Source organism: Morus notabilis, unplaced genomic scaffold (assembly GCF_000414095.1).
Source record: "Morus notabilis unplaced genomic scaffold, ASM41409v2 Scaffold1065, whole genome shotgun sequence".
NCBI lineage: Eukaryota > Viridiplantae > Streptophyta > Magnoliopsida > Rosales > Moraceae > Morus > Morus notabilis.
The window spans coordinates 83,073-98,960 of NW_010356738.1; the positions used below are offsets into that span (position 1 = coordinate 83,073).

Genomic DNA, 15,888 nt, shown 5'->3' on the forward strand with positions numbered 1-15,888 from the left:
GACTCTGGATGCGATTAGAACTTTGGGAAACCTAATTGTTATGAAAGTATGACTTCCTAAACACTATAAATAGCCTATTAAGTCACATTACTCATTAGATCACTTGAGAGACTTTTTGGAGGCTATTGATAAAAGATTCCTGAGAGGAAAAATTGTTTAATTCTCAAGAACAATTTTTTCTTTGGCTCTCTTGTGATTGGAAGGAGATCAAGAATACCTAGAGGAGATTAAATGACGTGTGCCCACCCGCACACCGTTTGTGGAAACGAGAATAGCAAAGAAGACCAGTTGGTTGAGGCTCTTCTGGTTGTTGTTTGGAACGCTTAGATCTGTCAGACGTGTAGTTTCCTGAAATCTCAAAAAGGTATGTTTTAGATCTTTAGTATTTATGTTATATAGCATCATGAACATGTTCTTGTTTGGCTTTGACGTTGATTAAAATTTTTAAATTCCCCTGCGCACTCGATGCCATTAATTTTCCAACACTACTATGGCTGAAGCATCTCATGGAGGAGTTAAAACAACTGATATACATGCCAATGAAACTGTATTGTGACCACAAAGCTGCCATTTCCATCGCCAATAACCCAGTTCAACATGACCGAACCAAGCACATCGAGGTTGACAGGCATTTCATCCGAGAGAAGCTTGAAGAAGGAATAATCTGCATGCCCTTCGTTCCAACAAACCAGCAACTTGCAGATATTCTTACTAAAGGCTTATTCAGACCAGTTTTTGAAGATCTTGTTAGCAAGTTGGGCATGATAAACATATATGCGCCAACTTGAGGGGGAGTGTCGAGATATTAGGAGGATTTTTAGTTATTTAGTTTTTGAATAAACAACCTGATTTATATGGTTGAGTATCTTAGGTCTAGGGTAGTTAAGATTTTCCTATTATTATGGAATCTAGGTTACGTTTGTTTATTCTATAAATAACTTATGTACTCTACCGGTTATAATTAGAAATATAAGAAGAGTTTTTCCCTTCTATCTAAACCTACAGATTTAACTTCTGTTACCTTAAGTTGATAGGTTTTAAATTTTAATCTATTGAATAATATTCCTCCATTTCCCTGCAGACATAATTGTGCTATGTATATTATTTTCTTATTTATGAGAAATAATTTAGTAGACTGGGTGTACAACTAATTACGTGGTACACCCTTGTAATAAAAAGTCGACAAATTATATTTCTATTTCCTAATATACTTTAGATAAATTTCTTACTTAAAACCACCATACTTATCTAAATCTCTGGTATTAATTAGGTTTTAAATAATGTTATTCCCAATTTATTAAAAAAAAATTGTTTTTTCCACAAATTAATTTAGGAAACTAAAATGACGAGCATTCTCCATCACTATCACAAGCTCCTCTCGCTTTTTGTATGACTAGTTGAGCCACGTGCTATGCATGTAGGGAATAACTTTATAAGTTAGATTTCGCGTTAAAACACGTAGGCCCCGTTCATTTCTACAGTAAAAAGCTTTCAGAAACAGTCAGATTTAACTTTTTTACTACAGTAAAAAGCTCTCACATAAAATCACATCTAAACTCGAATCAAAAATTCAAATCAGCGAACTAAACGGGCCCGTAACCTTTTTAGAAGTCAAGTTCATTAATTAGAGAAAGAGAGGAAAAAAAAGTATTTAAACAAATCACATCGATAAAGAATTAAAGTTATATAGGAGATTTTGGTTTAAAAAACTTAAGTAGGGACACGTTTCACAGGATTTATTTTAATTAAAAGAAAGTGACAAAAAGAAAATATTAGTATTTAAACAAATCACATCGATAAAGAATTAAAGTTATATAGGAGATTTTGGTTTAAAAAACTTAAGTAGGGACATGTTTCACAGGATTTATTTTAATTAAAAGAAAGTGACAAAAAGAAAATATTTAAAAGGGCGATATTATAAAAAATGAATTGTCAAAGAATATTATTGAAAAAAAACAAAAAAGACAATTGACAAAAGCAAAGAAAAAATAATAAAAAAAGAGAAATTAAAAAAAAGAAGGAATTCACATTTTAAAGTACAAGAAAAAAAAACTCAAGCAGGGATATAATTAAACGAAATTATTTCAATTAAAAGAAACTAGAAAACAATACTTTAAAGAAATATGTTGTAAAAAAGAATATTAAAGGGGAAAAAAACAAAAAAGACAATAGGAAAAAGAAAAGAAGAAAAAAAAATTAAAAAATAGAAAAAGAGGAAATGTTTTTTTAAGAAGAAGAAGAATGACGCGAATACATGATCTCTTTATAAACTAAGTCTAAAGGGGATTTGGCTCTTTTATATATGTTAGATAATAGATAGAAAAAATAATTAAGTTGTAGAAAAGGTTTTGGAAAAAAAAATAATAATACAGAATTAAGTAAGGACATATTTAAAAGAAATTAGTTTAATACAATAAATTAAGGGGAAAAAGTATTTCAAAAAAAGAATGTTGTAACAAAGTTAAAGTGCTTATATGGAGAATATAGCACTTGACTGTAAAGGTCGGAATCTACAATTAAATTTGTTTAGAGGGTCAATGGCCACTTCTAGAAGACAATCGCGTTGGTGAGTCGATCGGAGTCGACTCGAATCGATTTGGTTGATTAAGCGCAAAGACAAGAACGTAAAGTGTAGAAAAGTAAATGAACACACGAATTTATAGTGGTTCACCTTTAATGTGCCTATGTCCATGGTAAGGTCTCAGCGTTTCATTATATTGAGGTAAAAGTACAATTACAATCGAGAATAAGAGAGAAAGAGAGAAGGTGAGAGATATAGAGAGAGAGTACGAAGAATGAGGCTCGAATGTGGTAAATTCGATTGTCTAGTTCATGGTCTTCACCCCATTTTTATAAGAGGAGGTTAGTTTCCTTTTTTCCTTGAGTTGGCATTCTCTTTCCTTGTTTCCTTATTTGATTTGAGGTTACTTTTCACTTCTTTGTTGATTGATTCATGTCTTTAATGTCGGATTCAGTTAGAATAAGCTTCAATGTCGGATTCAGTTAGAATAAGCTTCATGGCCTCTGAGGAATCTTCTTTCTCATTTAATCTGTCGTCATGTTTCTCTAGTCGTCCTAAGTCGATCATGCCTCCAATTGATTTAAGTCAACTTTTTTCCTAAAATTCTGCCCACATGTACGACTATGATTGTGGTCCTGATTGTGACCCCAATGTTGACAAAAAAACTAAAAAGCAAATAGGAAAAAAAAGGATTCAAAAGGAAAAGAAAAGGAAAGAAAAATGTGTAAAAGTTATATAAAAAAAAGGAGGCCAACACATGGCCTCCTCTAGAGTAGGGAATGAAAACTTTAAAAGAAAGTGAGAAAAAAAGTATTTCAAAGAATGACATTGTAAAAAAATGAATTACCAAAGAATATTAAGGGAAAAAAGAAAAACAACACTAAATTAAGGCCTCGTTCAGTTCGTTGATTCAGTTTTTAATCTAAGCTGAAATGTGATTTTATATGAAAGCTTTTTACTGCAGTAAAATTGAAATTAAAAATTCGAATAAGTGAAATGAAAAAGCCTAAACAAAGAAGAAAAAATTAAAAAATGAAAAAGAATAAAAGAGGAAAAGTTAGAAGGAGTAGAAGTAGGAGGATGAGGTCACACGCAAGGCTAAATAAAAAAAAAGGTTTGGCTCTTTTTATATAAAGATATTTAGAGAATGTACAATGACTTTTAAGTGTGGATTGAGTTTTACCAGGGCTGTTTAAACATTCATCTTTTCTGCCATGCGGCAGAACAAATATGAGGTTAAAAGGACTAAATTACCCTTAAATTTGATTAGTTAGATTTTCTTTCCAATCACTTTCTCTTTCTTCCCCACATTCTCTTTCTCTCTCTCCCTCTTTCTTCTCAATTCGCTCCCTTCTCTTTCTCCTCCTTTCTATCTAGTTTCTTTCTCTTTCTCCTCCTGTCGTCATGCTTCTCTGGTGACTGAGCAAAGCCACTTGCGCGAAGCTTCACAATGGTCTCTTAGTCTCCTCTACGATCTCCTCCTCCACAAAGCCGCAACAATCTCTTCCGTGAAGCCGTGGTGACGAAGCCCTAACGATCTCATCCTCAAAGCCGAGACACTACATGCGAAACTGGCCCAACAAACTTTAGGAGCCCAATTTTACACAAAAAGTTAATCTATTGGGTCTTGAGTCTTTCCATGTACATAAACCATTTCACATCTCCATCCACTTTTCATGTCTAACAACACACACATGTACTTTTCTCAACAATCTCCCCCTCATATGTGTGTTCACCGAGCTCCTCCTGAACTAAAGGTTCATGTACCCGACACATCCAAGCGTCACACTCTAAACGGGAGCCAACTCAAGCATGAGAAAGAGAGCTGAAACCTTGTGAGTCCATCAAATGTTCCACCATCTGCACCTGCAACTGCAACTGTGTGTGATGTTTAACCCGAACGAACCATCGACTCTGATACCACTTATTTGAGAGACACCACATGGGAAACTGACCCAATACACTTCAGGAGCCTAACTTCGCTTAAAAGGTTAACCTATTGGGTTTTGAGTCCTTCCATTTATATAAACCATTTCACATCTCCACTCATATAGTACAACACACACACACTTTATCTCTACTCATATGGACAACACACATGCACTTTTCTCAATAGATTGGGATGTTGCTAAAAAATTATAGTAGATTGGAGAATTTTTTATAATGTGACTGTCCTTTCTGTTGTACGGGTAAATGGGCGGGGATGAGGACTTTTTTTCTCGCGGGGTGGGGTGGTGAAACAACTACCCCGCCCTAAATCCTCCCTGTTGCCATCCCTAAGAGCGAGCTTTCCCCTTTGAGTGCCGCGCCGATTCTGTGGAAGGCTAACTTGACTTGGTGATCATGGTGGAGATTGTGCTCCAAATTTATCTTCTCCCCTTGGGTGGAATTGGCTCTGCCTACCCTGGTCTTTGCTCTGATGGAGTGTCGTCGTTTAGTTTTTGCACAAGGCTGAGACCTCTTGCCTTTTCTTTGTTGTTTGGTTATTTCATAATAATGGCATGTTTCTGCTACTTTGGGTTTAGTGTCTATTTTATTTGCTCTAATAACGGAAGTGGTCTCCACACCTTCCAGTTGTGGTCGTGTGTGCAATCCACGAAAGTTTACTCTTTGTGGTGTTGATTGTGTTGTTTGGCCTTGTGTTGCAGTGTTGTGACCTCTTGTTCGATCGGATGTTCTCCTTTGATTGTAGGGGTCTTGTTAAAAGAGTGTCATATGAGCTCGATCATTTTATGTCGAGGTACATTCTCGTTTTTAGGTCTCCAAAATATTTTTTACTCGTAGAGCGTTTAGATTTTACGATTGGAGTTGGTCTTCTATGAGGGTTTTGCCTTATATAGCGGGATCATTCACATGTAATATTGTGTTGTTATTAAATATTTCCTTTAAAAAAAAGAAAATACAAATACTTCAAAGAAAAAATAAGTACTATTAAAAAATACACGACTCAACAATTGCAACAGCTTTCGTGATGTTTATGCACATGTTTTTAATATTTATGCACTTAGGGACAACATGATAGAGTTTTTTCTAGGGGTGGCAATTCGTGTCACGTATCGTGTTCGTGTCGTGTTTTGATCATTTTTTTAAAATTTTCAGTCAACCCGAACACGACCCATGACACGAAATTTTTTAAAAACCGCAACACGAACACGACACGACCACTTTACGAGCTGACACGACACGACCCGAAAATGACCCGTGACATAAAATTGACCCGTGATCCCGAAATTGACACGAAAATTGTATACTTTTATTTAGTTTTTTACATATTAGAAATAACTTAAAATTCATAACACACTAAATTACAATAACATCCATTGAAATTAAGCAAATAATAGTATAAGATTTTGAGTATAACTATCATGATATCACAAGTTCATAATAAAATTTAAAATATGAAATGAAAAATATATGTATTTTTTAGTTTTTTACGAGTTTCGTGTCGTGTTCGGGTTAGGCGGGTCCAACCCGAAATTGACCCGTATTTTTCGTGTCAATTTCAGGTCGACCCAATTCTGACCCGAACCTCTTTTTTCTCAACCCTAACCCGCAAAATTCGTGTCGTTTTCGAGTCGTGTCGTCGTGTCGTGACCCATATTGCCGGCCCTAGTTTTTTCTCGTAGAAAAAAAAAACCTTGTTATAGGTTTAAGTAGTTTATTAAATTTTTGTAACTAAGTAAAATGATAAATGAGTTCATAAATGATAAATAAAATAAATTTATTAATTCAAAAATAATAACTTATTACCTTTAATAAAAAAAACTTCTCATCTCTATTCTCATATGAAAAAAAAAAAAATGAAAACAATACCGATGGCCTTATAAATTTACCTCTACTATTTTTTTTTATTCATCAATAAAATCTCCAATTCACCACTTCGTTGTTTTGTCATTCTTATCCACACACTCACTAGCTATCAAGAAGGGATAGAAATGCCAATTGATCGTCTTGTGTCATGCAGGTCGGGCCTGGTTGCCTACAATGCTACACAAGTATACATATCGTAAATAAGTAATAAAGTGTGAATAAGAGTGTCAATCCTATAAAGATTGGTTCATTATTGTATAATGCATAAATCATGCCAAACACCAAATTAAGTAGAAAAAGTTAATTTACTAAAACTCACTACAACAATATAAAATAAAGAAAAACAGTGTCAAATGCAAGAGAAAGGGTAATAAGAGATAAGAGTGCAACTATGGATTGTAATCAGTGTCTTAAATAAGCTAGGATTATTAATAAACTTAAGCAAGAGTATTAAACTCGCACCATCCATGTTAGATCTAATTAAAATCAAACTTTCCAGTTAGTGCTAGAACTTTGGACGGGCCACCCGCAACCGTCCGAAAATATTGAGTTTTTGCCCGAAGCCCGACCTGCCCAAAAATTTCAGGCCGCCCGCCCGAGCTTGAGAAGTCCCGTGAATGGGCCGCAGGCCTGTATTTGGCTGCCCGAGCCCGACCGGGCAGCCCGAGCCCGCTCAAAATGCCCTATTTTTTTTAATATTTTTTAATATTTATAATTATTAAGTTATTTTGTGTTAAAATTATATAAAAACTAAAATCAACATTCAACAGACATTATTAATACAATTTAATAAATTTATTTTGTATATTAATTTTTAAATTCGTAATTCATGATTGCCTCATTAAAAACCTTACCAAGAAAAATCCAATTGGGATAAAAACTGGGTAAGAAAAAACGAGTGCAATCATTTTGTGACGAATTACAAATTTTACAAACTTACAAAGTTATACAATTACAATGTCAAAAGTAAATACATATTTACAAATTACAAATTTACAATTTAATTTGAAGCTGAAGGATCGTCTTCAAAATTAATGTTAATCTATTAAATTCATCGATCCATTCTTGACATGCTAGTGAAATTGTATCCTGTAGACATAGATCTGCACAATCCCAATCCTTAATGCAGACCAAGGCTTTAACAATGTCCCTTTGCAATGCATTCCGGCGTTCTTCAAATATTCGCCCTGTCGTACTGAAGGCTTGTTCGGATGAAATAGTAGAGACTGGGATCGAAAATATATCCATTGGCAATCGAGTTAGGATTGGCCAAGTTAATGCCCATGCCCTCCACCATTGAACTAAGTCAAACAATTCTCTAGTACCGTCAACTACTAAGCTTTTACTGAGGTACGGGCGGGTTCCGACAGAAAATCGGGCGAAGGTCAAAAAACTAGCCGTTGGGGCCGGCCTTCAGGTCGGGCTCCAATGGTAAAACATTTGTCATTTGGTCGGGTTTTCAAGCTTCGGACAAATTAGGCCTGACTGAAAAAATTCAAAAATATTCCAACGGACGGCGATAACACGGTGGCAGGCTCTGGCGTGGTGTCCATTTCCGGGCTGCTTGAGCCTGAGCCCGAAAATTTATTGTTGGATGGGCTGACAGTTGGGCCTGCCCGCCGAGCCCAAAAAATTCAGGCCTCAGGCCGGCCCGCTGGCCCAAAGTTCTAACACTATTTTCAGTATTAATCTTAGTCTAATATCCTATTCTTGATAGCTAGTCAAAATAGAAATAATCAATCAACGTACATGGATGAACAAGAATAAAATTAGCAACCATTCCATAAGCAAACTATCTTTCTTATGACCTTAGTTCCATTAACAATCCATGCTAAGAACAACTTAGCTCATGGCTGAATTTACAAAAACCGATTGCTCAGTATAATTCATTGTTCAACTAAGATCACAATTCAAAAGAAACAAAAGAAATTGACGACCACAGAGAGATAGAAGAAATGTCAGCTGATTTAGAGCTCAAATCTCTTGTTTCCTATTTTCTTCATCGGGTAGCCTTCAAGTTGCAGCTTCCTCTGCTCTCTTCCTTTTTTCTCTCATACTTTCTTTCTTCTATTTTATTTTTTGGTTCTTGCTTCTCTTCCCCTTGGCGGCGCTTTTTCTTCTAAAGGATGTATTATACCTTTGTTTAGGGCACCAAGTAAGGACGCTAAAGTGTCACCAAGTGATTGGTTTGGGCAGAAAATGACATGTGCACAAGACTCATCCTTGTGTACTTTTTTTTTCTCTTGCAGTGTCATGCGCTGATGTCATCCACTAAGCTGTCTGCTGCCCAATTTTACTGCAACAAAATATTGTAGCATTTTCTTCACAATTCCTGCAATTCACACCAACGCACCATAGAACACAACTCAACCCTTTTTGATTCAGTTTTCTTCAAAATCACCTCAAAAATAACACATATACAAATCTTAGCAGAGTGCATCACAAGAACTAAAAGTTGAACATATAATACAAAAAAAACAAACAACTTTGCCCTTTGATTAGCCAACTTTAAGCCTAGAAATTCCTAAGATAATTCTAATTCCTAGAGTTATCACACCCCCAAACTTAAAGTATTGCTCATCCTCGAGCAAACCAAAAACAAAAACAAAACAAAAAATGAATTTTGTGGATGAATTCTCAAGAAGTATTTCCTCAATAATTGAATTGGGAACATCGCTTAGAGAAAGGCACAATTTCCAACCATGTGTTGATTTTAAAACCAAAAGATTGTTTCTTCTCCAATTGGACCTTTCTTGTGTGTGTGTGTTACCGGCCAAGTGTTGTATCATCATTGTCAATCTAAATAGGACCATTCAAACATGCTTTATGCGAGGAATCTCTAAGTATGAGTTTCAAACTCCATAGGCTCACTTTTCAAAACTCTCTCCACTAATGTAGATAAATACATTACAAAGAATCAATATGACTTTTTAAGCTTGTAATTATAGGCTAGGGGGAAGGTAGGATATGAGGTAATATTTTGGCTCAAATCACTCTTTAAATAATCAATAATTCTAGGACCTTAGAAGAGCTCAAAGAACACACCCAAGTAATATAATAGATAATTTGTATATATGGTTATGAATAGTAGCTTTTCACCTCGGTCAAAGTTATTATGCAAGTCAATCAAAGTTACTGTTTATGTCAAAATCTTACTGTGTGAATAGTAACCGTAAATAGTAAGTGTTAGTTTTAGAAATGATTTTGAATGTGGAAGCGTGTATCTATAGATCGTGTATAATAAAAATTTTCATAAAACTTTTGAAACACACTATAGAATATATTAATTTACAATAATTAGAATCGGATTAGGAATTATACCTAGTGACTTATTAGGATGATAACTTAAGTTCTTTGATCACGAACAATCCTCACTCCAAGCTTGTTTGGAATACCCGAATCTTCCTTGTCAATTCTTTGAATCTACGAAAAATGTGTGTGTGGGCACACCTGGAACAAAATAAGATTAGCACTCAAAACACTTAAGTCTTCCATGCATATCAACACATGTGCGGCGTGGAACTACGAATGAAAACTTTTCTTCTCTTTTTCACACAGTAAAATTCAGCCACACCAACACTTGGAAGCCAAAAAATTGTGTTCTCTAATTTTTTGCAACCTCCTATTTATAGAGTACCTCTCAGAGTCCTAAGAAAACTATATCTTATCTCTATAAGAGATAATATTTAATTTTAAATCCTATTTAAAATCAAATAAAATTACCATTTCATTTTGAAATAATTTTCTCTCTCCTGCTGTAAAATTCGGCCACCACGGGGATAAGCCCCTTATGGTTGGCGCCTACTATAGATAAGGATGAGATAAAATTTCTCTTTTATCCAGTTGTCCAATTTTGATTCAAAAATCAAATTCAAATTAAAGTCAAACTAAAATTCAATTTGAATTCTAATATGTTGACTTATCAAATAAGTCAACTGAATAACTTAAAGAGTAAGCAACTGAATCCCAAAGCAATTCTAACAGTGATGGGCGTGTGACACTTGTGATCTTCATCACATATGCGTTCCAAATTTAAATTAAATAATAACATTATTTAATATCCAATTAATTATTTTTTGAGTGTTTTATTTAGAATTCCATAATTCTAAAAAAAATTACCATTTTATCCTTAGTGTCTTGTAGATTTACAAGGATGATGCGGAAACTTATGGACCTATAATTCTGAGCTCTAATACAATTAATAATTAATCAAACTCTTTAATTAATTAATTAATTCTATTAATTCTAAAGTTACTCTATTATAAACTTGAAATTGCACTCTTGTAATTATAGATATAATTTACTCCAAACTTTGAAGTGTCCATTTAATATAGCCATTACATACAGATCAATCCTCCATAAATAATTCATAATTAGTGTCTGGTAAAATTCGTTAACCTCTCTAATTATATCTTTATCCTTGAGTACCATTGATTCTCTAATGAATAATATATTCATAAAATAAATTCATGAATACAAGCTCGTTACAGATTAAAGCACCGAATCATCTCTCAAGTAAATTATTTATCTACTTCTTTATTCAAGAAGGAATGGATGCCATCTTGTATATTAACATTCTCGGCTACCTATTTCATCTTGTCTCCAAGATACGGGGAATAGAATTTAGAATCTCAAAATCTGTATCAAGTAAATCAAAAGACATAAATTCATAAATAGGAGTCTATTAATAACTTAGGATTGAGACCATTCTATATATGACTGATAAGTGCATAAAAATACATCCTAAATATTGCTTTTGATTTATATAATATTAAAATATTTAAGTTTTAATTAAACTATTTTATTATTTTTATTCATAATATTTTTAATTAGAATTTGTCTAGTTTTTGCTTAATTATTTACAGATGAAAGCAGTGTAAAAAGCTATACAAGAAAAGGCCATGAAAGCCATATTTTCAACCAATCTGAGCCACCAAGCTGAGCCATGTAGAGAGAGAGCCGCGTGAGCCAAAGCCAAAAGTAGATTTCCGCGTGGGCCCCAACGCTCCCGCGTTCCCCACTCCACCTCGTACGCGTCACTTGCACGGGAACTCCTCAGCGCGTGTGTGTCTTCCACGCAGCCATCTACGTGCGTCCCTGCTTTCCTCCCCTTGGGTCCTGCATGTCAGCGTGCAGCCTGCTCCTCTTCTCCGTTTGTGACAACTGGCTTCTGCAGACCCCGTGCGCCTGCTCACGCCAGACCTGTCGCTCACTCCGCACGCGCCACCTGTCCAACGCGGGTCCTAGCTATCTCCAACACCAGCACACTTCTTTCACTTCGCACGCGACACGTGGTGACTCTATTCCTTTCCTCTAACTGAGCTTCGACACGTGTCCAAATGAGGTGCTGAATCCAGATTTCTTCTCCGCGAGTTGCCAGATTTCTTCCCCAAATCAAATATATGATTTCTCCTAATTTATGTGTAATTTTATTTTGTTTCATTTTCTTTTGTAATTTTCTACTTTTATTATTTGTTTCCTTATTTGAGAGGCAACCTCTAAACACTGTAAATAAGAGGGTTAGCCTAAGATTTTTGTAAGCTTTTCATATTCAATTTTCTGTCGTCTTGCTGTCAGTCTCATATTTTCTCTTTAGAACTTGTGAGAATGTTTTGCAAGCTAGGCTAGAGTTCTCTTGGTGAGGTTAGAGATGAACTTTTGTTAGTGACCCAATTCGGGCTTTTGATTCCTTGTGCTGTAAAGTTCAATATCTGAATGAATTAAATCTCATTTATCTTTCTTTCACTTTTTAAAATATTGTGTACCAATTTTTATATAAGTTCAATCACGCTTTTCTTATGTAATTCTGTCATGCATTGTTTTGTTATTCAAATTATTTTACAAATTGTCTTTTACTATAATATTGTCAAATTGATATATTGTCAATTTTGGATAACTTGTAATAATAATATTTTCAGAGTCAATAAAGAGATTTAATTTATTCGATTCCTTTATTTTGTGAATCAAAACTTGAATTAGTGAACGAAACATTAGGGATTCTCGACACCTTAGTGTTTTTACTACTGAATTTTCTTCATACAAATTTTCTCCTTTTTATTTTATTTGCAACAAAAATCTCAAAACTAAACTTTTTCTTTAATGCAGTTGTTATTTATTTTTCTCTAATGCTCTTATTCTGTTAATCTTTCTTGTTTATTTTGTTACCACTCTCTGGATACGACCGCCCTTTTGTGCTACAATTGACCGCTTGTGAACATCACTTTTGGGCGTAAATCAAATTTTGGCGCTATTACCGCTATTTGCAAGATTGATCAATAGATTTTGAGCGAAAAAGGTAAGTACATTTTGTTTTTGTTTTTATTTTACTAGTTTCTTTTCTTTGATTTGCGGTTTTTTTTTTTTGTATTAGACTATTGCTGCATTGTTTTTCCCTATTTCTCGTGTCCTTTCTTGCCTTGTTCTTTTGTCAATATTCATTTATTATTATTATTATTATTATTATTATTATTATTATTATTATTTTCTTTTCTTGTTCTCTTTCTCGTTTCTTATTTCAAAAAACCAAAAAAATCTTCCTTGGGTTTACGTGTGAACTTTTTGATTATGTGTTCATTGCCGTTTGCTTTTCTTCTTTTTGTTTCCTTATATATATATATATATATATAAAATGCTCTTTTCATTCGATCTCTTTTTATTTAAGTTCCTTAGTTTTGAAAGATAATTTAGGATTTGCTTTTAGTGTTAATTTTATTTCCTTCTTTAGTTTTCAAATTAATTGTAATTTGATTTTTTGTAATCTTTTACTTTTTATAAGTTAGGATTTTATTTTGTTTCCCATTTATATATTTTAATTGTTGACTATTATATTGTTGCCTAACTTAATTTTTCCTTTTAAGTCTTTATTAATTTTTAAGATTGTGATTAGGTGGTAATTAGTTGACTAATTTAGATTCTTAATTTAAGAATTTCATAATTTGGTAGATTTAGGCTTTTGATTTTAGGAATAGTTTCTATTAATTAGATTACATTTCATAATTTATTCAATAAAATTTAAAATTTGATTTTGAGAATAATTGTGTGGTTACGTGGAAAGTACAATCTGAGGGAGTTCTGTCTAGGAAAGTTGGTATTTAAGTGGGCCTCGCCCCACCAATCTTTCCTGGGAACGTTGCTCTGTCTAGGAGACTATTCATTGAGCCAAGAGCTATAGTCTTTCCTGGGAGCACTCTCGGTGGTTACAATTTACGTTACTATATAATTATTTTCTTTTATTTTGATTAAAAATTAAAAAATATATATAAATAAATAAATTAAAAAGTATAAAAAAAGCTGCTTTGGGTGAATGCATCGGTATAAAGACGAACTAGAGAGATTTGCTCAACGTCCAGACTTAGAAACCCCTAGTGAAATTCTATTCGACTCGTCTTCTACGCCTTCGTCTTCACACTCGTCGTTGGAATTCGCACTTCAAAATCTATTCGCAATGGCACAACACGAGGAAGTTCAGCAGAGGACGTTGCAAGATTACCTGCACCCAACGCGCATGGCCACCCCATCTTGCATATGTTCCTACCGAATGCACCACCTACGAATTTCAAGCCGGGCATGATTGCACTTCTCCTAACCTTTCACGGGTTAGAGAATGAAAACCCATATGTACACATTCGGGAGTTTGAAAAGGTGGTGGCCACCTTTCACAGCCATGTTGAGGCCGCGAACACCGTCAGATTGAAGTTTTTCCCTTTCTCTCTGAAGGACAGGGCCAAAAGCTAGTTGTATTCTCTTAGGCCCAGGTCTATTGGTACGTGAGAAGAAATGACGATGACATTCTTCAACAAGTATTTCCTACACCATAAAACCAACAATTTGAAACTACAGATCTCGAATTTCGCTTAGAAGGAAAATGAAACTCTCTATCAAGCTTGGGAGCGTTTTAAAGATCTGTTACATCTGTGTCCCCATCATGGATATGAAAGTTGGCGCCTCGTAAGCTATTTCTATGATGAACTCACAATCAGAGAGTGCCAATTTGTTGAGATGATGTGCAATGGAGATTTTCTCTAAAAGGATCCTGACGAAGCTATCGAGTACCTGAATGAGTTAGCTGAGAAAGCTCATACTTGGACTGGACCGAGTGCTACTGAGAACACCAGTAGGTCCCGACCAGTTGGAGTTTATCAATGAAGGGAAGAGGACAGCCTCAAGGCCCAAGTTGAAGCTTTGACGAAGCAAATCGAGGCCCTCAAAAGTAAAGATAGTAAAGGACCCCACATGGTGGCAAGGACAGAGGCACATGAGCCTTGTTTCATTTGTGGTGGAGAGGGCCATCTAGCTCAGGATTACCACACTTTAAGTGAAATGAGAGGGGTATACGAGGAGCAGTGCAACGCTTAGGGCGTATATAGAAAACCATATACACCTTTCCCTGAAACATACAATCCTGGTTGGAAAAACCACCCAAACTTCAGTTGGCGAGATTCAAACCAACATGCACAATCATCTGAAGGGCAATGGAGATCAGAGTAACATTCTCAATCACTAAGGACATATTTTGCGCCTCAGAATACATGCAGCTGAAAGGGAATTCTCTAGAGGATACCCTAAAAGCTTTTATGGATGTGCAAAATAAGACGAATCAAAGGGTTGATTCAATGCTCACGCAGTTGGTGGAAGAGAACAAGGAAATAAAAAGTCAGATCACAAAGCTGATAGAAGCTTTAACCGTTCAGGAGCACGGTAAATTTCCATCACAAGCCCAGTCCAATTTGAGAGGACAACACATGGCTCAAACTTCCAACTCTGAAGGTCAAAATATCAAGAAAGTTACTGCCATCTCTACTCAAAGTGGTATGAATTTTGACACGCCATCAACAAGTACAACCACTTCGAGTAATGAAGAATCAGCTTAGGAGAAAGAAGAGCCAACAAAAATTCTGGTAAAGGTGCCTTTCCCCCAAGCTCTTCGACCTGCTGGGAAAGTGCCAGAAAATCAAAGTGAGATCCTAGAGCAGCTGACACAATTAAAGATCAATCTTCCCTTACTACATGTGATCAAGCAAGTGCCGGCCTACGCCAAGGTTATCAAGGATCTGTGCACCATAAAGAGAAAACACCATGTCAAGAAAACTGCATTTTACCTTCCAAACAAGATTCACAGACCGGAAGCTCACCAACTTTTAGTTCGCTTAAAGGACCATCCTTTACCAGTCTTTGAATCCTGTTTAGGTTAATATGACCAAGCCTAAGATGCCACATATATGTGTTACTGTCGTGAGAAATCTTCTGCTTTTTATTCTTAGGTTCGGCAACTCTGAACATTTAGTATTAAGCAGTGAGTTAGGTATTGGTTTTATACAATATAAACCATCATCCAGACGTCCAGAACAAATATTTAAACCATTTCGAGAAATATGAACAAATTCATTATCAAAAAAAACTTTAAATAATTGTTCAAATAATTTAGCCACATAAATCAAATTTCTACGAATGTCTGGAATAAAATAAACATTGTTCAAAACTAAAAATTTATTTTCCCTAAAACGAAGTATAACTTCTCCCACTGCTTTTGCCGAAACTCTTGCGCCATTGCCCACTTT

General features: G+C 34.9%; 1 non-coding gene across 1 annotated transcript; it reads right to left on the minus strand.

Annotated features, from left to right (window-relative positions):
• Window positions 1-14,155: 14,155 nt before the first annotated feature.
• LOC112090318 lies at window positions 14,156-14,262 on the minus strand. The gene has a single exon (XR_002901601.1). It is a non-coding gene; the product is annotated as a small nucleolar RNA R71 (small nucleolar RNA).
• Window positions 14,263-15,888: the final 1,626 nt, after the last annotated feature.